This window comes from Balaenoptera ricei, chromosome 1 (genome assembly GCF_028023285.1).
Source record: "Balaenoptera ricei isolate mBalRic1 chromosome 1, mBalRic1.hap2, whole genome shotgun sequence".
NCBI classification, from domain to species: domain Eukaryota; kingdom Metazoa; phylum Chordata; class Mammalia; order Artiodactyla; family Balaenopteridae; genus Balaenoptera; species Balaenoptera ricei.
In genome coordinates this window covers 67,198,589-67,223,846 of record NC_082639.1, presented here as the reverse complement: position 1 = coordinate 67,223,846, position 25,258 = coordinate 67,198,589, and the positions used below count along the sequence as shown (strand labels likewise).

At 35.3% G+C, this 25,258-nt stretch overlaps 1 protein-coding gene across 1 annotated transcript in view; it reads left to right on the top strand.

The window, feature by feature from the left end:
- PIGK (phosphatidylinositol glycan anchor biosynthesis class K) overlaps positions 1-25,258 on the top strand; it is a 133,526-nt gene that overhangs the window by 72,784 nt on the left and 35,484 nt on the right. The gene's annotated exons all lie outside the window — the stretch shown is intronic.

The window sequence follows — 25,258 nt, the reverse complement described above, 5'->3', positions numbered from 1 at the left end:
TTTCTTTTAACTCCTTGATTCTATGTTCTGTGACTCTTTTAATCTCCTCACTAATTGTAATATTTTTGCTCTATCCCACTAAATTAAGGTTTAATGTCCTAAATGAGTTAAATCCACTTAATGTCTATTATCTGGTGTTATAGAGGGTATTACAGAATAATAATCAAAGACAGGGTCATTGGAATCAGTCTGCTTCTGAATTCAGAGCCTCTGCCATTTACTAGCTGTGTGCCTCAGGCAAACTACTTGATTTCTTTGATTCTCAGTTTCCTCGTCTGTAAAACGGGAATAATCATTCTACTTTATAAGGTTATTAAGAGAATTAATCTCCATTTTGCTCATAAATCTCTTCTAGAAGTGCTCAAATACAGTAAAGTGCTCAATAAATGTTAACATTATTGAGAGAACATATCACATGTACTGATAAACATTATTGCTAGAATTCTATTTTTAGTGTATTTTTTGTCACTTGTAAAAATTATTTATTCTGCTTTTATTAATCTAGTATTAGAAAGGAGGTATTTCATATCTGGAGGTTTGTCATTTGGAGAAGTGCTATAAAGAATTGGGAAATTGTGTTTTACCAGAAGGTGGCAGTAGAATTACATATTTGTACATATGGAACTTTTTTTTTTTAAATGCTATAGATTGGGGTAGGTTGTACTTTCAAATAAATCACGGTATTTGTTTCTTTAGACCATTGACAGGAGGAAAAGACTTGATATTGAATTGTCAGTTTAAAAAAGTATGGTAAAAAAATTCTCTCTATATGTAAGTTGTCTTGCTTTAATAAACCTAGTTATATGGAATTTTGGCTATAAAGTAGGTAAATCTAGAGGATCTTTCTGAATTGCTACTTTTCTGGCATATTTTTAGGAATTAATTTATATGTTATAAAGTACTTAGAAATTAAAGGGTCAGAAGAAATCTTAAGATGTTTGTGAAGATTATGATTAATTAATAATAAGGATAAAACAGTTCTTATTTATAATTTATCAGTGGGGAAAAACTGGATTCAGTTTTTAACAATTGATTTATATACAACACTTTAGGATTGAAGCTGTTAAGTAAAGCAAGAGGCAGAAGACATTTACATTAATAATATAAATCTGTAATCCCATTTCAAAAATTGCCACTTTTGTTGAAATCATGGTATACCTTGTTACATGGTTTCCAAATATTCTACAGGTGAGGTATTGCCTAATTGTCCCTTCTGGTGCTACATGGAACCTTTAAGGCAGTCTTATGTAGGTAGAAAGAGTATGGAGATGAATGGACTTGTATTCAAATTTTGGTTTGGTTCCTGGCTTTATGTCTTAAAGCACATTACTTTATCTGTAGAAGGGTGATCTACCTTCAGAGTTATTTTGAGGATTGGGGATAATGTATATAAAATGAACATACTTTGTCAATGCCTTTTTAACAGCTTGCCATGTAAAACTCATCACAGCCATGCTGATGTCTCTTCTCCAGTGCAAAAGATACAGTGGAAGTGTTACCATCTTTATTTGATGTACTATAGCTCTGTTTATGTAGCTTGATTTGCATTTTTGCCTGCCATGCCACATTTTGCCCATTCTGACAGGAATTATTGTCAGGTTGGCCTTCCTATACTTACTCATGTAGTTGATTTTTTAAAAACTCTATTTTAGACTGTACTGTATGCTTATTTCATTGTGTTTTTATCTTACCAATAATTACCTTATAAGTACTAGTTCATTATTGCAGTCTATTAGTCTTTCAGTATACTTATTCTGATATCATAATATTAGTGTATCTGTAGGTTTTATTGTGGGGGAAAAATTAACCTGGTAAGGGACAGAGCCATGAGGTCTTTACTAGCAATATCCTCATGATTGATAGCAATTTTGGGGCACAGCTATTAAGTTTATTAGACTACTGTGATTTTTCTCAGGGGTATTGGATGATTTGACATTTCATGACAATTTTTTTTTTTCAAATAAAGCCAAACTGTACCTAAAAACTGCAAGTAAAGTCATTTATGTGATTTTTCATTAAATTGGTATAACTTAGTAAATATTATTTAAAGTATGTTTTTTGTAAATATAATAGATAATTTCCTACAAGGTGGCAGATAATTAAGAATTCCTATTTCAAAATTGATTTTCTCATAAAAATAAAGAAAAAGCAGGAGACTAAAAAAAAATCGTTTGGTTTTTGATTGTGTCCTGGTAATATAAATAGTACTTTAATATTTATGTGCGAAAGGGAACATATTACATTTATTCATGAAACAAACATTTATTGACAATTTTCATTTGAGCTAAAGATTACATTAATCTACTCAACATTGACTAGCTCTATTATTCTTTATCTTTGTCTGTTTCAAATTCACGTATATGAAGTTCTTGTCTTATTCAGTAATATTCCAGACTTTGCACTTTCTTTAGTTTGATGAAATTGTCATATATTATTCTGAAAGTACTTTCACTAAGAGAAGCATGCAGTTGATATTGTTAGGGAATATCTTTTTTCAGTGAGATTGATCAACCTCATTTTAACTTTAATATTAAGAGCCTTTCTTTGTTCTTCATCTGACGGGATCAGTTTCTAATGTTAATATTTTCTAGTATGATTTCTCAAAAGTGAAAAACAAATGAAAATTAATGAAATACAAGAGTTCAGAGGATATGATCTCAGAATATCTGAAATTGTCACATGATAACTAAGTCTAGATGCTGGCTGAGAATTACTTTGCACCACACTGAGTAGTGGATAGATATAGTTTAAATGGTCTGAACAACTTTGCCAGTGGTGAGCAATTTAAACTAGGTTGTATTAAAATTAGTGCTATATATAATTTTAATATGTTTATATTATTATACCAAATATATGTGTATTACGAGTATGATCTTGAGAGATGGAGTAGGAACATAGTATTTTAGATTTCTATTAGATAATTTAAGGATTGCATGCTTTAGGAAGAGTATTTTGCACTTTTGCTTTAAGGTACTGAGACAGGTAACAATGAGTTATATGATTAGACATAAATTATTAGTGTAGGCAATCTCTGGCTTAGAGATGCCACCCCCAGTTTCTGTGGCTTGCAGTAGGAGTTGTAATTGCTCTAATTGCTTTGCATAAACATGATGTATACATTTAAAATCTTATATTCAACGTTAGGGAAAGCTCTAACTTATGCTTTAAAAAATAACTGATATTCATAATGATTCCTCTTTAGTGTGCTAAAACACTGTAATACATATCATCTAAATCAATGAAAATGATTAAAATACATCTTGTATGGTTTTAATGTTAAGGGTAGTTTTTTTTCCCTAACTCTTAGAAAATTAGGCATAATAAAACCTTGAGTATCCAGAAATTAGGTAACTTCTAATAATAAAGAATACATGAAAGTTGCCAATGAGTTGGCTCTGAATATGAGAAATTCCATTTTTACCTTAGATGTAGAAACATAATCTGATTTCAAAGGCCTTTGGCATTCATAGTTTGAAATTTCATCAGAAGGAAACATTTCTCAATAAAAGAATACCCTATAATATTCAGAAATAGATATAACATTGCACTTTTTCCAGAACAAGAAATTAATATAAATGAGTTAGAGAGGTGGTTTGAAGTTAACAATAAGGAACAATCATTTGACTTCACTTTTGGAATTGTTGCTGACTAGATGTTTCTGAAAAACTCCTCTGTTATAAAAAAGCTAGAAGCTCTATAAATTACAAAAAAATAACTTTTAAATACATAACTGAGCTACCAAGAAAGTAGTTGTGTGGAGACAAACACCATTGTTTGATGAATGGCATTTCTGGCTTTTCCCAGATTGAACTAGAACTGTTGGCACCTCCTTATTAAGGAAAAGGGGCTCACAGGTTCAACTTCCCATAATGTTTTTAGATAGTCACAGCTGGTGTTCCAAACATGCACCTTCCCTAAGCAGCTGGCAACAAGTTCAGACTCTTCGTCTCCCTTTGCAAGGCCTGCTTAGCCTAACTATAAAAAGAGTATCAGTGGGTTGGGTTGCTCTCCTAGAGCCAATCCATGATATGTCCAGTGCACCTTAATCCAAACATGCCTTTTCAGAGGACCATGTGCTTTATCCTGCTGCAGGCTTTTTTATCTGTGAGGCAGAAAGTATTTGCAGGAGCCCACTTCTAAACAGTGGCTCTCAGTAGAAAGCTGCATTTTCTTCAAAGATAGGGAAATCTCTTGGAGAAAAATTTGGATTTAAAGAGCTAAAATCCAAGTGGTAAGTAAACATAGAAGGCAGGGCTCCCTATAATTACTGCTATAGAAATCTAGAATTCTCAGTCACCGTAGTTTTGTGTGAGGGTCAAGACAAAAGGCTGTGGGTCCATTTGTGGATAGGTGGGCTTAAGAAAATAACTGTCAGCTTAAAATTGATTACCCAGCTAAACTATCGTTAAAGAGTGAACAAAAATAAGGACATTTTCACATATAAAAAAGCTGAGAGTAGTTTGAATCAGTACACGCTTACTTAACATCTAAAGGGATCACTTCTTGAAGAAGGCAAAGGAGCCAGAAGAGAGAGGTCTGATTACAAATTAGTGAAAATGTGAGTAAATTTAAGCAAAAACTGAGTATATTTTATAATTATGATAGTAGTGATGATAATAATTATTTGAGGGAGTAAGATAAATCAAAGTACTAATGTTTTTAATAGCAGTATTATGTAGAAAGGAGAAGAAGTCATTGGTTTTAAAGAATCCTGAGGATTTTTTGGTGGGGGAAAGAAGAAGAGTAAGTTTTAGTAGCTATGGACAGTAAGGTATGTATGCATTTTACATTTTAAGAAGGACCACTGAATGACTAGAAACAGAAGAAATAAGATTAAAAAAACAGTGCAGGAGAAAAAATGGAATTAGAAAACATCAGTGGGGAAGCAGTAAAGGAGTGAAGGTGAAACGGAAAAAACAGGAAGAGTAGAAATTGCAAAGTAAGAAGACAAATAATTATGTTGCTTACAACAGTAAATTTAAGTGAATTAATCTTAGTTTAAAACAGAGATCATCAAATTAGGATAAAAAGAAATCTAACTACAGACAGAAAACCTAATGACATTGCATACTGAAAATCAAAGTATTACCAGATAACTGCTAACTAAAAGAAAGCTTGTATAGTTATATTAATATTAGATAAAATAGACTTCAGGAAAGGGTATTACTAAGCATAATGAGGGCAACTAATGGTCAAAGGTTTAACTCATCAGGAAGATAAAAGCATGTTAAGCTTTTAATTACCTAATAACATAGCCACAATATATATTTTTTTAATTTATATACTTAAAAAAGAGTTTGATAAATTCACCATTGTAGTAGAAGATTTCAGTGTCACATCAGAAATTGATAAAAGATTCCCCCAAATGTTTTGAAATTGAAGATATGAGCAACACGATTCAGTGATGGATTCAACAATTAAAGAATAAACATTCTTCTCAAGCTCAAACATAATGATTTAAAAAAATTGACCCATAGTTGGCCAGAAAGCACATCTTAACAACTGTGAAGTATTTGTAATCTTATGGAGCATTTTTTTCTGATCACAATATAATTATTAAAATCAATAACAAAAAAAGTTTATTTTATGTATTTTATTGTTTAAAATATATATGTGTGGAAAGTTAAAAACACACTTTGAGTTATTCTTGGAATAAATAAAAATAACAATGGAAATTTAAAAAATACTTAGAATTGAGTGATAATGAAAAACATTTTTTAAAATATCTTATTTTTATTTTTAAAAATTTGTTTATTTTTGGCTGCATGGGGTCTTTGTTGCTGCATGCGGACTTTCTCTAGTTGTGGTGAGCGGGGGCTACTCTTTGTTGTGGTGCGCAGGCTTCTCATTGCAGTGGCTTCTCTTGTTGTGGAGCACGGGCTCTAGGCGCATGTACTTCAGTAGTTATGGCACGCGGGCTCAGTAGTTGTGGCTCATGGGCTCTAGAGCGCAAGCTGAGTAGTTGTTGCACACGGGCTTAGTTGCTCTGCAGCATGTGGGATGTTCCCGGACCAGGGCTCGAACCTGTGTCCCCTGCATTGGCAGGCAGATTCTTAACCACTGCACCACCAGGAAAGTCCTGAAAATTTTAAATATCAAAAGTAGTAGGATATAGTTTCTGATTCTGGAATGATGAAATAATTTGCAATAGGTTTATGATCCCACTAAAAACAATTGGAAAAGCCAGACAAAAATAACATTTTTAAAGATTTCAGAAGCAATGTGGACTGAGAAGGTAAAAATCTAGATTTGGGAGAACTTCTCAGAGATGAACTGAAAATCTATAGCCACTTTTCCACTGAGTTAATTTACTGATTCTGGGAGTAAGCCAAAGGTTGAGAATCTGGGTTTGGTGCAGGCAGTGGGTCATGCATTGCTTGTGGATAGAGAAATCAGCAAAAATTTTGGTGATTGTGTGAGGCTAGAGTGGCACAATTGTCACTCAATCAGAAATCAGTTTCCTTTTCAAGGTATTTGCCTCAATCACATGACCAGTTTCCTTTTCAAAATATTTGCCAAATTCTGAAGCTAAAGGAAAGCAAACTGCTAAGCAGAAAACTTCTGAAAACAAGAGCTGAATTTACTAGTCTTGCAATTTCTGAAGTGATAGAGATCTTCAGGATGTGAGTCTGAAGAATATGCCAGGTCAGAGCTGACAGTCCTGGAGATGGTGGTGAACTGACACTGACATTTTCCAGCTACTTTCCCTTTGGTTACACTTACTGATTCTGGGTGCAGCAAGAGCAAAGATCAGCACACTATAGCCCATGGGCCAGGTCTGGCCTGCTGCCTGTTTTATAAGTAAAGTTTTTTTGGAAAACAGCCAGAATCATCCCTTTATTCATTTACATATTGTCTGTGGCTGCTTTCATGCTATAATGGCAGAGTTGACTACTTGTGATAAAGACTATTCCGCCAGAAAGCCTAAAATAGTTACTATCTGACCCTTTACAGAAAAACATTGTTCACCTCCGTATTAGAGGAATCTGGGCTTGGCCTCTGATAGAGGGTCACTAATGAGGACAGAGTGACCAGTACAGCTTGTGGCAATTCAGTGGGGCTGGAGTGCCTAATTCTGAAGCTATTCAGGACAACAGGACAAAGATCTAAGCCAGAAACCTCTGAAAAGCATAGTGGAATTTTCTGCATTCTCTCTGTGTTGAGGGGACAAAGACCTGCCAGGCTTCAATTTAAAATCTTGAAGGGCCTCACCATAAGAATAGGGTTAAATTAAAGATTGAATTGAGTTTTGTCAAAATTGTAAGTCTTAATTCAGCTCAGTCCCTGATTGAATGGAAGTGGTCAGACCACCACTCTCTAAATGCCTAGTGGAACATTTAGATGGATCTTCTCAGATGGAAAAGTATTGTCAGTAGGTTTTTTTTTTCCTTTAAACAATTGTGCGCTGTGTCCTATACACAATCAATAAAAAATTACTCGGTGCATAAAAGGGAGAACATTATGACTCTATTACCAAGAGAAAAACATAAACAAAACAGAATATAGAAGCAGACCTAGAAGTGATTCAGAACTTGGAGTTAGTAGAAAATAACCTTAAAATACCTATTTTTAATATGTTCAAGAAAATAGGGGAAAAAATTCTTGAAAACAGATGAAAAGATAGGGAATTCACCAGAGAATATGAGTATGTCTAAAACATTGAAGTGAACATTCTAGAATTGAAAAATATAACATCTGAATTGAAGAACTCAATGAATGGCTTAACATCAAATTGGATAGATCAGAAAATAGCATTAGTGTACTTAAGGCAATTCGATAGAAAAAAATCCAAGCTGAAGCACAGAAAGAAAGAAGGGAAGGAAGGAAGGGAGGGAGGAAGGAAGGAAGGAGAGTAAGGGATGTTATTAGATTCAGTAAAATGATGTAATGTGTGTAAATAGTGTCTTAAACTAGAGGACAGATTGAAAATAAGGAAGCAACAATACATAAAGAGATAATGAGCAAAACTAATGAAACATATCAAACACATCAGATTCAATTAATTCTACTAATCCCAAGCAGGATAAATACGAAGGAAACCACATCATAGTCAAAATGCTGGAAAATCATAGACAAAGAGAAAAATCTTAAAAGCCCACCAGAGAAGAAAATGCACAGTACCTTTAATACTGACATAAACAGTGGAAGCCATACAACAGTAGAATGACATGTTTACAGTGCTGAAAGAAAGAAAACTTGTAACCTATAATCCTATACACAGCAAAAATATCTTCCAAAAATGAAGGTGAAATAAAGATGTTTTCAGACAAACAAAACAATTTGTTGCCAGTGCACCTGAACTAAAATAAAAGCTAAATGGAGTTCTTCAGCCAGAAATAAAATGATCCTAATGGGAAACACAGAAATTCAGTAAGGAATGAAGAGGACCAGAATAGGCATATGTATCATTTAAGATAATTGAATATTAATGGGGCAAAAAACAAAAATAATCTCATGTTGAGTTAAACAATATTTGTATAATTAAAATATATGACAACAACAGTGCAAAAGGCAGAGTTAGGATAAATGGAATCAAAGTGTTGCAAAGTACTGTTCTTATTGGAGAAATGATAAATGTGATACATTTGATTAGATTAACAAGTCAAAGTTTGATGTTATAATGTCCAAGGTAACCACTATAATAATGGTAAATATATGTGTAATTACCATGTTAATAGAGAAAAAAAGGATTAATAAAATATTTGGTTAATTCAAAAGAAAAAGTCACATCAAATAGATGGGAAATAGAAAATAGATAGTAATAATAAATCCAGTTGTATCAGTCACTAAATTAAATATAATTAGACCAAATACCCTCTGTGAAAGAGTAAGGTCGTCATACTAAATTCAAAACAAAACCCCAAAATATGCTGTTTACATGATGCATTTTCTATATAAGGCTATAAAAATCACTTGGAATGTGGCTGAAGTAATACTTACCAGGGATTTAGGAAAAAAGTAAGTAAAAGAAATAAGCCTTCCAGTAAAAGAATTTGCTTTTTTATCAGTTGTAAAAAATATGTACCTTCTGTCAACAAACTTCAAACAGCAGTAGGCTTAGATAGTTTTTACCTGTGACATTTACCAAACATGTGGAGCTGACATACGAACAGAATAAACAAAGAAAGCATGCTGCCTAACTCATTTGATGGAACTAGTTGATTTTGAAACCAAAACTAGACAAGGAGAGTATGAAAAAATAATAGAGCCAACCTCTTTATGATCACAGATGTACAAATCTTAAATAAAATCCAAATCAAATCCAGTAATGTAAAAATAAAAATACTTCATGACCAAATAGAAGTTATCTTAAAATTGCAGGAATGATTTAGGGTTAGAAAATATATTAATGTATTTCATCATATCACTACATTAAATGAGAAATATTTTGTAATTGTTTCAGTAGATGAGAGAAAGCATCTGATTAAAATTTATCAATCATTAATGATGAAAAACAGTAACATGGCTTAGCAAACTAGAAATAAAAGAGAGCTGCCTTGACTTAATGAAGGCCGTGTATCTAAAGCGAGCAGAAAACATTATACTTTAGGGTGTATCTTTAGCAGCATCTCAATGAAAGTCAGATGAGATAAGGATGCATATTATATTTCCATCTATTCATCATTGCACAAGAAGTCCCAACTAATGTGAGAAGACAAGGGAAAAATAGGAGGCATAAGAACCAGGAAGAGGCAAACTTTCCCTGTTTTTTTACAGACCATGTAATAGGAAATCTAAGAGAATCTACCATTTAATAATTATTAAACTTAATAAGAGTTGGGAAATAGGAGTGGGGAAAGATGTCATATAAAACATAGCTAAGAAAAGATTAATAAAGCTTACTGCAACAAAATTAAAATACTATATATAGTAAAAAAGAAAAAAATACAAAGTTAAAAGAGAAACTCTGGGTGAAATTATTTGCAACATGTATGTCAAAGAATTTCTATCCAAATAGTATAACTCTGCACATTGATTTTTTTTTTTTTCAAGACAATCCAATAGAAAAATGACCAAAGGAAATACAGTTTGGAAAAGAAGAAAGACTCATGTCCAGTGACCATTCAAGTATATGTTTAAAAGGGAGATGGAAATTAAAACAATGAGACACTGTTTCTTGTAGAAACTTAAGTGGCGATGAGGGAAATGGAAACTTACACATTTCTGGTGGCAGTATAAATTGATGCAGCCCCTTTGGATAGTAATTTGGTTGTTACTAGCAAAATTTAAAATGTGCATAATAACTTATGACCCTGCAAGTCCACTTCTAAATAATTACTCTAGAACAGGGGTTGGCAAACTTCTTCTGTAAAAGGCCAGCTAGTAAACATTATAGCCTTTGTAGGTCAAATGGCCTCAGTTGCAAATATTCTTGCTACTGTAGTGCAGAAGAAGTCATGGATAATACATTAACAAATGAATGGGGTCAAGTAAAGATTTATTTACAGACACTGAAATTTGGATTTTATATAAGTTTCATTTGTTATGAAATATTATTCTCCCTTTGATTTGTTTTTGTAACCATTAAAAAAATGTAAAAACCATTCTTAGCTTACTGGACATACAGAAACAGATGATAGGCCAGATTTGGCCTGTGGGCTATGGTTTGCCCGTTATAGAGCATCTCTTGCACATGTAGACAAAGTAGCCTGGAAGGATATTTTTTGCAACACTATTTCTAGTAATAAATAAATGAAAGCAGATATCCATCCATAATGGAATGTCTAAATATGAAAATGGAGCATTTTCATATTATACCATATAGCTATTAACAGTAATGAGCTAGATTGGTAATCATATTGAGGTGCTTGGATCTCAAAAACATATTAAATGAAAAAAAAAAGTGGCTGAATTATACATATTATTTATTTATTTATTTATTTTTTGCTGGGCCTTTTTTCCCCTTACAGTTTTATTGAAATATAATTGACATACAGCACTGTGTAAATTTAAGGCATAATGATTTGACTTTACCACATTGTTTAGTGAACATCCATCATCTCATATAGGTAGAAAAGAATAGATAAAGAAAAAATATGTTTTTCTTTGTGATGAGAACTCTTAGGATTTACTCTCCTGACTTTCACATATAACATATAGCAGTGTTAACTAGAGGTTAACAGAGTTTTGTAACTAGAGGTTTGTACCTTTTGAGCACCTTTATCCAATTCCCCCACTCTCTACCCCAGCCTCTGGTAATCACCAATCTGATCACTTTTTCTATGAGTTTGAAGTATAATTGACCTATAAGACTATGTTAATTCCTGGTGTACAACATAGTGATTTGATATCTCTATACATTACAAAATGATCACGATTAGTCTGTTTACCATCTGTCACCATTGTTATTGACTATATTTCCCACACTGTACATTTAATCCCTGTGACTCATTTATTCTGTAACCGGAAGTTTGTACTTCTTAATCTCCCTCACCTATTTCGCTCATCCCCCCACCTCCTCCCCTCTGGCAACCACCTGTTTGTTCTCTGTATCTGTGACTCTGTTTCTGTTTTGTTATGTTTGTTTATTTGTTTTGTTTTTTAGATTCCATATGCAAGTGAAATCATACAGTATTTGTTTTTCTCTGACTTATTTTCTTAGCATAATACCCTCCAGCTTCATCCATGTTGTGGCAAAATGGCAAGATTTTATTCTTTTTTATTTGGCTGAGTAATATTCTACTGTGTGTGTGTGTATACACACACACACACACACACACACACACACACGTACACCCCCCCATCTTTGTCCATTCATCTATCGATGGACACTTAGGTTGTTTCCATATCTTGGCCATTGTAAAAAATGCTGCAGTGAACATAGAGATGCATATGTCTTTTCAAATTAGTGTTTTTGTTTTCTTCCGATGAATACCCAGAAGTGGAATTGCTGGATTGTGTGGTAGTTCTACTTTCAATTTTTTTGAGGCACCTCCATACTGTTTTCCACAGTGGCTGTACCAATTTACATTCCCACCAACAGTGCACCAGGGTTTCCTTTTCTCCACATACTGGCCAGCACTTGTTATTTGTTGTCTTTTTGATAATAGCCATTCTGACAGGTGTGAGGTGATATCTCATTATGGTTTTGAGTTGGCTTTACCTGATGATTAGTGATGTTTAGCATCTTTTCATGTGTCTGTTGGCTCTCCGTATGTCTCTGGAAAAATGTCTGTTCAGGTCCTCTGCCCATTTTTTAATCAGGTTGTTTGTTTTTTTGATGTTGAATTATGTGAGTTCTTTGTCAATTTTGTATGTATTTACATATTTTCATTGTATATATTTGTATATAGAATATAATTTATTAATGAAACTATGAATATTCTACATATTTTTCATGTATACATAGATATATATGTAAGCAAAATAAAATGACTAAACAACACACATATATAACTTGTTATATGTACCTACTAGATTGTCTAATACAGGGTGAGTGCTCAGTAAAGTTGACAGGTTTTCCTTTGACTACCCACTGTTGTCTTAGAATTGTCTGACTCTACAAAGATAATTCCTTATATATACACATTTGCTGGTTTGGGAACTTTCGGAAAGCCTGCCTACAACTTCTACCAGACAAGAGATCCTTCAATGAGAACTAGAGCTTGGTTTTCTGGGATTTTATTATATTCACTTTACTGAATTGCTTGAGAGATATTCTTTTTTAACTGGTGTGTGCATCTTTATACCTCACTGCAAGCTGATGGTAAATAAGATGTATTTCAACAGTTGGGCCATAAGTTAATGTAACATTAATTCTCTTGGGAGTTAACTTTCTGTTCTCTATCTCAAATTATGTCTAATTTCCCCAGCTCATCATCTTCCTTGTGCTTCTTCAAAGTAGATAATAGCCAAGCTTATGTTTTAATATCTTTGCTTACAAATTTTTAGTTTGACAATTAGAAGAATGGTGATGCTATGAGTTTGGGAGGGGAATCTCATTTCAAGGAAGATGATGCATTAGATTGTTGTCTCATTTCTATATAACCTATCTCTTCACAAAAATAGTCTTTGGTGATCCTTGGGACATTTTTGGAGTTGTAATAGCATTTTGTGTATGTCTCTATTGACCAATAAATTTGAGTTGTTTTTTTCCCTTAGAGTGTCTTTAAACTTTCAGGAATGTCATAGGGTTGCAGGTTTGTCAACTATATCTTGCATTACAATATGTGTTGTCAATTAGATGAATGCTTGGGCATTTTTTTTAATGCAGTTTAGGAGTGGAAATTTGTCTATCCTTGTTTTCCCCAACAAGATTATATTAAATTAACTGGTTTCTTTATATACTTTTAGTTTCAAATAATTCTTTTAAGCTATCAAGTTCAAGAAGTAACACTAACTTTGGCTCTCTTCCTATTTTTGATATGTTTAGAGAATTCCTTCCTAATGACTTTGGATTACCCTACATCATGTGTCTTGAATTATTTGTTGATGTTCTTAATTTTTAGTTTGTATTTGGCATAGCACAATGTGTCTGTCTTCCTGTTCTTTTTGTTGGGTATATTTCTAGTGTTTGAAAAGATGCTTTGGTCTTCTGCCCACAGTAAGCTAGGTCATTTTATACGTGAATAATCTAATCTTAATATGGCAATATGGAATAAAAACTTCATCTGTTTCTGAATCAGAGATGACCTTCTATATGGGTACCATAAATAATTTTACAGTATTATGGTAGGACTGCTTGGACAGCACAGAGGAGGAAGATTTTTGAGGGCACTGAGCATGTATGAAAGAGTAAAAAGAACACAAAAGAAACGAGCGTTTGTAAAGACTAACTTCACAGGTTTCACAATTTTGCCAGCAGTATTTTATTTACTTATGCAGAGGATTTGCATTTTGATTTAAGATGGTAGCATCACTGTATTGGATCCAGAATCCTTCCATAGTATAAGCAAATTCCATTCCATTTATTACTGTTTTCTTCAAGAGCACAGTTTTTTAAAAAAGAAACAGTAAAGTAAGAAAAGGAATATACAGCCTTTTGCATGCAGAAACTACTCTCTTGTTAAATTATTTAAGTAGTGTGTCTTAGTGAAGGATCTTGGAAAGAGATAATAGAAAAAGTACATCCTTTTAGGGAGAATTCAAAATGTTAAATGAAAGGAATAATGGGTGGCTTTAAGAAAGAGAACTTTACGATTTTGCAGGAGAAAAATTCAGATTCCCTTAGGATGGCAGACATATATAAATTGAAATTAACATTGGTAGTTTTCTCAGTTTCTGAATTATGCTGTAAACATGGACTACTTGATCAGAGCCATAGCTACTGAAGATAGAAGAGATGGGGCTTCGAAAGTGTGGGCGACTTAGGTGACAGTCTTTGGAAATTAATTCTGAGGGAATGGAAGATACCTTGCAAGGAGGGAGGGCGTGTCCCTTGGATGCTTGGTAGTGAAGGGAAAGAAAGAAGCAGCTGAAGATAAAGGACGAAGGGAAATAAGAAAAATGGAAAAACAAAAAACAGACAAATTCTGTTCCCACCACTGCCACAAAAAGTACCATTTATTAAAGAATCTACACTTCATTATAGCCACAGAGGAGGGTGCTATTGAACTGAGAGAAACCTAATAAGCCAACTTATCTCTGTTCTTCCCCTCTTCACAAGATAGCTTACTATTGCTGATTCTGAAAAAAACCAGTGCAAATAATCTTCAACAGAAAAAGAAGCCAACATCCATACAGAGTTACTATAAGAAAACAGAAAATTAAAACCAAATCTTCTCAGCACACTTACATACACATAGAATGAAAGGAAAAATAAAAAGAAAGAAAAGAAAAGCCACAAAAAAAGAAAAACTAAGACACAATACTCGAACATGAATAACCTGTATTAACCTGTTAATAACCTGTATTAACCAAGCAATTGCATTATGAAAGGACACTCCAAAACTCAAAATTGAAATGGACAATGAACAGGAAGATGTATGAAATAGGAGCTGACTGAACTCTGGAAAGGAACTCAACAAAAAAAGTCAAAAATCATTTCAGAAATGAAAACTAAATTACAAGGTACCCAAGGAAAGATAGATATTACCAGAAGTTCTGTAAGAGACATAAAGAATAGAAATGAAAAGGTCAAGAAAGTGAAATTGAAATAAGACAGATAAAAAGATCAGAGAGAAAAGTGATAGAGAAAATCCAATATATTTAGTTCAAGAGCTTGAACTAGAAAAACAAATGGAAAATGAACAGAAATAATACTTAAAATTATAATAAAACAAACTTTTCTAAAATAAAAGGAGACATGAATTTCCATATTGAAAGGGCTTCTATATGCCTGGGGGAACTGATTGATCTAGAACAATTGACTCTTAGCTATATCCTATATCCTAGTATTAGACCTTAAAATAAAAGGAAAAGAAAAGACCACCAGAGCCTCAAAGCCAAAAAATAGTTTTATTGTTAAAATAAATTAAAAATGAAAATAATTAAAGTGGAAAGAAAATCAGTTTGACATCATACCTTTTAGAAACACGGCAAGAAAATGATGGACATTTTCAAGAAATTCAAAATGAGTAATTTAATTTGTTGTGGGACATTGAATAAGTAAAAAACTCCAAAGTCCCTAGTGATACCCAGGATTATTTGTGAATTACACTTTGAGTGAATTTTTTAAAAAAGTCCTGCAGAGGTAGACCTTCAAGATGGTGGAGGAGTGAGACGTGGGGATTGACTTCCTCCCCACAAACACATCAGAAATACATCTACAAGTGGAACAACTCCTACAGAACACCTATTGAACACTGGCAGAAGACCTCAGGCCTCCCAAAAGACAAGAAACTCCCCACGTACCTGGGTAGGGCAAAAGAAAAAACAGAGACAAAAGAATAGGGACAGGACCTTCACCAGTGGGAGGGAGCTGTGAAGGAGGAAAGGTTTCCGCACACTAGAAGCCCCTTCGTGGGCGGAGACTGCGGGTGTCGGGGGGGGAAGCTTCGGAGCCACGGAGGAGAGTGTAGCCACAGGGGTGCAGAGGGCAAAGCGGAGAGATTCCCGCACAGAGGATCGGTGCCAACCAGCACTCACCAGCCTGAGAGGCTTGTCTGCTCACATGCCGGGGCGGTGGCTGGGAGCTGAGGCTCGGGCTTTGGAGGTCGGATCCCAGGGAGAGGACTGGGGTTGGCGGCGTGAGCACAGCCTGAAGGGGGCTAGTGCGCCACAGCTAGCCAGGAGGGAGTCCTGGAAAAAGTCTGGAACTGCCTAAGAGGCAAGAGACCATTGTTTCAGGGTGCGCGAGGAGAGGAGATTCAGAGCACCGCCTAAATGAGCTCCAGAGACGGGCGTGAGCCGCGGCTATCAGCGCGCACCCCAGAGATGGGCATGAGACACTAAGGCTGCTGCTGCAGCCATCAAGAAGCCTGTGTGCAAGCACAGGTCACTCTCCACACCTCCCCTCCCGGGAGCCTGTGCAGCCCGCCACTGCCAGGGTCCCATGATCCAGGGACAACTTCCCTGGGAGAACACAGGGCACGCCTCAGGCTGGTGCAACGTCATGCTGGCCTATGCTGCCGCAGTCTCGCCCTGCATTCCGTACCCCTCCCTGCGCCCGGTGTGAGTGAGCCAGAGCCCCCGAATTAGCTGCTACTTTAACCCTGTCCCGTCTGAGTGAAGAACAGATGCCCTCAGGCAACCTACACACAGAGGCGAGGTCAAATCCAAAGCTGAACCCCGGGAGCTGTGCGAACAAAGAAAAAGGGAAATCTCTCCCAGCAGCCTCAGGAGGAGCGGATTAAATCTCCACAGTCAACTTGATGTACCCTGCATCTGTGGAATACCTGAATAGACAGCAAATCATCCAAAATTAAGGCGGTGGACTTTGGGAGCAATGATATATATATCTTTTTCCTTTTTCTCCTTTTGTCAGTGTGTATGTGTATGCTTCTTTGTGTGATTTTGTCTGTATAACTTTGCTTTTACAATTTGTCCTAGGGTTCTGTCTGTCTTTTTTTTTTTTTAGTATAGTTTTTAGCACTTGTTATCATTGGTGGATTTGTTTTTTTGTTTGGTTGCTCTCTTCTTTCTTTCTTTTTTTTTCTTTTTTTAATTAATTTTTAAATTTTTTAATTTTTAATAATTATTTTTCATTTTAATAACTTTTTCTTCCTTCCTTCCTTCCTTCCTCCTTCCCTTGCCTTTCCTTGCCTTGCTTTGCCTCCCCTTCCCTTCCGTTTCCCTTTCCCTTTCCCTTCCCTTTTCTTCTGAGCCGTGTGGCTGACAGGGTCTTGGTGCTCCGGCCGGGTGTCAGGCCTGTGCCTCTGAGGTGGGAGAGCCGAGTTCAGGACATTGGTCTACCAGAGACCTCCTGGCTCCACGTAATATTAAACGGCGAAAGCTCTCCCAGAGATCTCCATCTCAATGCAAAGACCCAGCTCCACTCAATGACCAGCAAGCTACAGTGCTGGACGTCCTGTGCCAGACAACTAGCAAGACAGGAACATGACCACACCCATTAGCAGAGAGGCTGCCTGAAATCATAATCAGGTCACAGACACCCCAAAACAGACCACCAGACACGGACCTACCCACCAGAAAGACAAGATCCAGCCTCATCCTCCAGAACACAGGCACCAGTCCCCTCTACCAGGAAGCCTACACAACCCACTGAACCAACCTTAGCCTCTGGGGGCAGATACCAAAAGCAACAGGAACTACTAACCTGCAGCCTGCGAAAAGGAGACCCCAAACACAGTAAGTTAAACAAAATGAGAAGACAGAGAAATGTACAGCAGATGAAAGAGCAAGGTAAAAACCCACCAGACCAAACAAATGAAGAGGAAATAGGCAGTCTACCTGAAAAAGAATTCAGAGTAATGATAGTAAGGATGATCCAAAATCTTGGAAATAGAATGGAGAAAATACAAGAAAAGTTTAAAAGAACCTAGAAGAAGTAAAGAGCCAACAAACAATGATGAACAACACAATAAATGAAATTAAAAATTCTCTAGAAGGAATCAATAGCAGAATAACTGAGGCAGAGAATGGATAAGTGACCTGGAAGATAAAATAGTGAAAATAACTACTGCAGAATAAAGAAAAAAGAATGAAAAGAATTGAGGACAGTCTCAGAGACCTCTGGGACAACATAAATGCACCAACATTTGAATTATAGGGGTCCCAGAAGAAGAAGAGAAAAAGAAAGGGACTGAGAAAATATTTGAAGAGATTATAGTTGAAAACTTCCCTAATATGGGAAAGGAAATAGTTAACCAAGTCTGTGAAGCACAGAGTCCCATACAGGATAAATCCAAGGAGAAACACGCAAAGACACATATTAATCAAACTCTCAAAAATTAAATACAAAGAAAAAATATTAAAAGCACCAAGGGAAAAGCAACAAATAACATACAAGGGAATCCCCATAAGGTTAACAGCTGATCTTTCAGCAGAAACTCTGCAAGCCAGAAGGGAGTGGCAGGACATATTTAAAGTGATGAAAGGGAAGAACCTACAACCAAGATTACTCTACCCAGCAAGGATCTCATTCAGATTCGATGGAGAAATAAAAACCTTTACAGACAAGCAAAAGCTAAGAGAATTCACCATCAAACCAGCTTTACAACAAATGCTAAGGGAACTTATCTAGGCAGGAAACACAAGAGAAGGAAAAGACCTACAATAACAAACCCCAAACAATTAAGAAAATGGTAATAGGAACACACATATCGATAATTACCTTAAATGTAAATGGATTAAAGGCTCCAACCAAAAGACATAGACTGGCTGAATGGATACAAAAACCAGACCTGTATATATGCTGTCTACAAGAGACCCACTTCAGACCTAGGGACACATGCAGACTGAAAGTGAGGGGATGGAAAGAGATATTCCATGCAGATGGAAATCAAAAGAAAGCTGGAGTAGCTATTCTCATATCAGACAGAATAGACTTTAAAATAAAGACTATTACAAGAGACAAAGAAGGACACAACATAATGATCAAGGGATCAATCCAAGAAAATATAACAACTGTAAATATTTATGCATCCAACATAGGAGCACCTCAATACATAAGGCAAATACTAACAGCCATAAGAGGGGAAATCGACAGGAACACAGTCATAGTAGGGGACTTTAACACTCCACGTTCACCAATGGACAGATCATCCAAAATGAAAATAAATAAGGAAACACAAGCTTTAAATGATACATTAAACAAGATGGACTTAATTGATATTTTTAGGACATTCCATCCAAAAACAACAGAATACACTTTCTTCTGAAGTGCTCATGGAACATTCTCCAGGATAAATCGTATCTTGGGTCACAAATCAAGCCCTGGTAAATTTAAGACAATTGAAATCATATCAAGTATCTTTTCCAACCACAATGCTATGAGACTAGATATCAATTACAGGAAAAAAATCTGTAAAAAATACAAATACATGGAGGCTAAACAATACACTACTTAATAACCAAGGGATCACTGAAGAAATCAAAGAGGAAATAAAAAAATACCTAAATACAAATGACAATGAAAACACAATGACCCAAAACCTATGGCATGCAGCAAAAGCAGTTCTAACAGGGAAGTTTATAGCAATACAGTCCTACCTCAAGAAACAAGAAACATCTCAAATAAACAACCTAACCTTACACCTAAAGCAATTAGGAAAGAAGAACAAAAAACCCCAAAGTTAGCAGAAGGAAAGAAATCATAAAGATCAGATCAGAAATAAATGAAAAAGAAATGAAGGAAACAGTAGCAAAGATCAATAAAACTAAAAGCTGGTTCTTGGAGAAGATACACAAAATTGATAAACCACTAGCCAGACTCATCAAGCAAAAAAGGGAGAAGACTCAAAAAAGGGAGAAAGAAAAACGGAGCTGGAGGAATCAGGGCCCCTGACTTCAGACTATAAAACAAAGTTACAGCAATAAGGAAAATATGGTAATGGCACAAAAACAGAACTATAGATCAATAGAACAAGATAGAAAGCCCAGAGATAAACCCACGCACATATGGTCCCCTTATCTTTGATAATGGAGGCAAGAATATACAATGGAGAAAAGACAGCCTCTTCAATAAGTGGTGCCGGGAAAACTGGACAGCTACATGTAAAAGAATGAAGGTAGAACACTCCCTAACACCATACACAAAAGTAAACTCAAAATGGATTAAAGTCCTAAATGTGAGGCCAGACACTATAAAACTCTTAGAGGAAAACATAGGCAGAACACTGTGACATAAGTTGCAGAAAGATCCTTTTTGACCCACCTCCTAGAGAACTGGAAATAAAAACAAAAATAAACAAATGAGTCCTAATGAAACTTAAAAGCTTTTGCACAGCAAAGGAAACCATACACAAGATGAATAGAGAACCCTCAGAATGGGAGAAAATATTTCCAAATGAAGCAACTGACAAAGGATTAATCTCCAAAATTTTCAAGCAGCTCATGCAGCTCAATATCAAAAGAACAAACAACCCAATCCAAAAATGGGTAGAAGACCTAAATACACATTTCTCCAAAGAAGATATACAGATAGCCAACAAACACATGAAAGGATGCTCAACATCACTAATCATTAGAGAAATTCAAATCAAAACTACAATGAGGTAGCACCTCACACCAGTCAGAATGGCCATCATCAAAAAAATCTACAAACAATAAATGCTGGAGAGGGTGTGGAGAAAAGGGAACCCTCTTGCACTGTTGGTGGGAATGTAAATTGATACAGCCACTATGGAGAACAGTATGGAGGTTCCTTAAAAAACTAAAAATAGAACTACCATATGACCCAGCAACCCCACTACTGGGAGTATACCCTGAGGAAACCATAATTCAAAAAGAGTCATGTACCACAATGTTCATTGAAGCTCTATTTATAATAGCCAGGACCTGGAAGCAACCTAAGTGTCCATCAACAGACGAATGGATAAAGAAGATGTGGCACATATGTACAATGGAATATTACTCAGCCATAAAAAGAAACGAAATTGAGTTATGTGTAGTGAGGCAGATGGACCTAGAGTCTGTTACACGGAGTGAAGTAAGTCAGAAAGAGAAAAACAAATTCTGTATACTAACACATATATATGGAATCTAAAACAAACAAACAAAAACATGAAGAACCTAGGGGCAGGATGGGAATAAAGACGCAGACCTACTAGAGAATGGACTTGAAGACACAGGGAGTGAGAAGGGTAAGCTGAGACAAAGTGAGAGAGTGGCATGGATATATATACACTACCAAATGTAAAACCGATAGCTAGTGGGAAGCAGCCGCATAGCACAGGGAGAGCAGCTCGGTGCTTTGTAACCACCTAGAGGAGTGGGATAGGGAGGGTGGGAGGGAGGGAGACGCAAGAGGGAAGAGATATGGGGATATATGTATACATATAGCTGATTCACTTTGTTATAAAGGAGAAACTAACACACCATTGTAAAGCAATTATACTCCAATAAAGATGTTTAAAAAAGAAAAAAAAGTCTTGGCAGTTGTTAAGAAAATTTTCAAAGGAATTCCCTAGCGGTCCAGTGGTTAGGACTCAGCACTTTCACTGCTGGGGCCGGGTCTGGTCCCTTTTTGGGGAACTAAGATCCCTCAAGCTGTGTGGCGTGACCAGAAAAAGAAAAGAAAAATTTCAAACCAATTCTTGGTTGATGCATACTGAAGTGTTTAGATGTGAACTGTCATGATATCTGCAACTTACTTTCAAATGGTTCAGAAAAAATAAAAGAAAATAAAATAAGGAAAATGAATGAGTTTGAAATTTTTTGTAACAACTACTTGGCATTTTAGAAACGTCAAAACAAATTGCTAGATTTCTAATATTTTTGTATCTTTTATATTGATTGAGAGACATTTTGTCAGTAAAATGAATTCCATTGTATATGTCATTACTTTATATTTTTAGAAGAGTTTTTCATATTTCTATTTACTCTTAGAATTACTTCAGTGATTTAACCTGAACTCATTTTTTTTTTAGCAGATATTTATGGAAACTTCTGTTTCCTTAATTAAGGCAGTAGCACCAAACTGTACTGAGTAGTCATTGTATTATTTCCCCTCACAGACACACAGTAAAAAATAAATAACCTCAAATATGCCAGTTTCACTTAGAAATATCCTTGATGAGGAAGGAAGATTTTTTAATTGAATTATTCCTCTTTTTATTATTGAGTTGTAATATATACGTGTATATATTTTAACATCTTTATTGGAGTATAATTGCTTTACAACGGTGTGTTAGTTTCTGCTTTATAACAAAGTCAATCAGCTATACATATACATATATCCCCATATCTCCTCCCTCTTGCATCTCCCTCTTACCCTCCCTATCCCACCCCTCTAGGTGGTCACAAAGCACTGAGCTGATCTCCCTGTGCTATGTGGCTGCTTCCCACTAGCTATCTATTTTACATTTGGTAGTGTTATATATGTCCATGCCACTCTCTCACTTTGTCCCAGCTTACCCTTCGCCCTCCCTGTGTCCTCAAGTCCACTCACTACGTCTGCGTCTTTATTCCTGTCCTGCCCCTAGGTTCTTCAGAACCTTTTTTTTTTTTTTTTTTTTTAGATTCCGTATATATGTGTTAGCATACGGTATTTGTTTTTCTCTTTCTGACTTACTTCACTCTGTATGACAGACTCTAGGTCCATCCACCTCACTGCAAATAACTCAATTTCATTTCTCTTTATGGCTGAGTAATATTCCATTGTATATTTGTGCCACATCTTCTTTATCCATTCATCTGTCGATGGACAGTTAGGTAGCTTCCATGTCCTGGCTATTGTAAATAGAGCTGCAGTGAACGTTGTGGTACGTGACTGTTTTTGAATTATGGTTTTCTCAGGGTATATGCCCAGTAGTAGGATTGCTGGGTCGTATGGTAGTTCTATTTTTAGTTTTTTAAGGAACCTTCATACTGTTCTCCATAGTGGCTGTATCAATTTACATTCCCACCAACAGTGCAAGAGGGTTCCCTTTTCTCCACACCCTCTCCAGCATTTATTGTTCGTGGATTTTTTGATGATGGCCATTCTGACCAGTGTGAGATGAAATCTCATTGTAATTTTGATTTGCATTTCTCTAATGATTAATGATGTTGAACGTTCTTTCATGTGTTTGTTGGCAATCTGTATATCTTCTTTGCAGAAATGTGTATTTAGGTCTTCTGCCCATTTTTGGATTGGGTTGTTTGTTTTTTTGATATTGAGCTGCATGAGCTGCTTGAAAATTTTGGAGATTAATCCTTTGTCAGTTGCTTCATTTGCAAATATTTTCTCCCGTTCTGAGGGTTCTCTTTTCGTCTTGTTTATGGTTTCCTTTCCTGTGCAAAAACTTTTAAGTGTCATTAGGTCCCTGTAATATATTTTTGATACAAATCTTTTCAAATATATGGTTTACAAAAATTTTCTCCCATTTTTTGGGTTTTTTCACTTTCTTGGTAGTGTCCTTTGAAGGACAAAAATTTTTAACTTTGATAATATTCAATATATCTGTTTTCCTTTTGTTGCTTGGTATATGTTTTATATACCTAAAAATGTAGAGAGACTTTTTAAATGTACATTGTGAAATATTTAAAAATATTGTGGGTTTTTTGGTCAATGAATATTTATTTTATTTTTAATTGTGGTAATATATACTGTATTAGTTTGCCAGGGCTGCCATAACAAAGTACCACAGACTGAGTGGCTTAAGCAACAGAAATTTATTTCCTCACAATTATGGAATCTAGAAGTCCAAGATCAAGGTGCTGGTAGGATTGTTTTCTTATAATGCCTCTCTTGTTGACTTATAGATGGTCAAATCTTCTCCTGGTGTCTTCACATGGTCTTTACTTTGTCTTTCTCTGCATCCTAGTTTCTTGTAAGGACACTGTCATATTGGGTTAGGACCTACCCTAATGACCTCATTTAACCTTAATCATCTTTTTAAAGATCCTGTCTCCAATTACAGTCACATTCTGAGGTACTCAACGTTAGGGCTTCAACGTATGAATTTTGAGGGGACACAGTTCAGCCCACAGCATATACAAAACATAAAATTGACCATTTAAACCATTTTAAAGTATACAGTTCAGTGTCATTAAGTATGTTAACATTATCCTATAACCATCACCACCAACCATCTCCAGAATTTTTATCACCTTTTAGTACTGAAATTCTACCCATTAAACAGTAATTCCCCTTTCTCCCCTCCTTTGCCCCTGGAAACCACTGTTCTGCTTTCTCTCTCCATAAAACAATGTTTTAAGACAGTTTTTTTCATCATTAGTGAGAGTCTTCAAAGTTCCCCCAAATTAATTATTTTTATGCTAATCTGCAAAGTATGCACAAACTTTTACCTAGCTAAGAGGTTTCTTAAACTCTTATATACAAAATTTTGTCCTTATATGTATATCTGCCTTTTTCCTGGGAGAGATTCCAGATTTCTCATCATCAGATTTCTTAACTACAGCCCTGGAGACTTATATACTAGTCTTGTTTTATTATTTTTCAAGATAATTCAATATTTCAATTTTTAAATTTGATTTTAAGTTGATAAGGTGATGTATAGTTTACAGGAATAAAAGGTAAGTGAAAGTTTAAATGTGTTTCGGTCTTATTGTTTTGTAATCTAATGAATCTAATGTTTATTTGCTATTTTGAAAAGGGTCAATACTTTTTTCAGAATATTTTTTCTAATTCTCTTCATTTGGGGAGATTTTATTTTTTATTCCTACTCTGCACTTTACTGTTTTATACCCTGTTAGGTATGTGTTGTATCAACTCTGCATCTCGTTGTAAATATAAATATTAAAGAAAATATTTTCCATGTAGAATAACCTCTCAGAGAGTTATTGCTGTCTTTGTTTTATTCATACATTCATTCAGCAAACATTTATTGAGTCTTTATTATATGGTAAACATTGGATATACAAAGAAGAATAAGACATAATTTTTGTCTTCAGGGAGGTGAAAAATGTACCTAGATGCGTCTAAATAAATTATTATATTTGAAGGAAGAGTAAACAAAGAAGGAGTTGTGGTTGGTCCAAACAGGAAACACAGTGGAGAAACTCAGAATCATGGAGATGCCAAGCCCACGGGCAGGTGACCACTAGTTGGAATGGCTGAAACTATTGACTTGGACGTAGAGAAGGAGTTGCTGGAGATGAGGCTTGAATGGTTGGAGCCAGATTTTGAAGACCTTTATTTAAATACTATGATAAAAAGCATATGCAGTGAACATGGAGTTCTTAAACATTTTTAAGTCTCAGAGTGAAAAACAGGATCTGAGACTATTAGGTGATGTTAGCTACTCTTATTAAA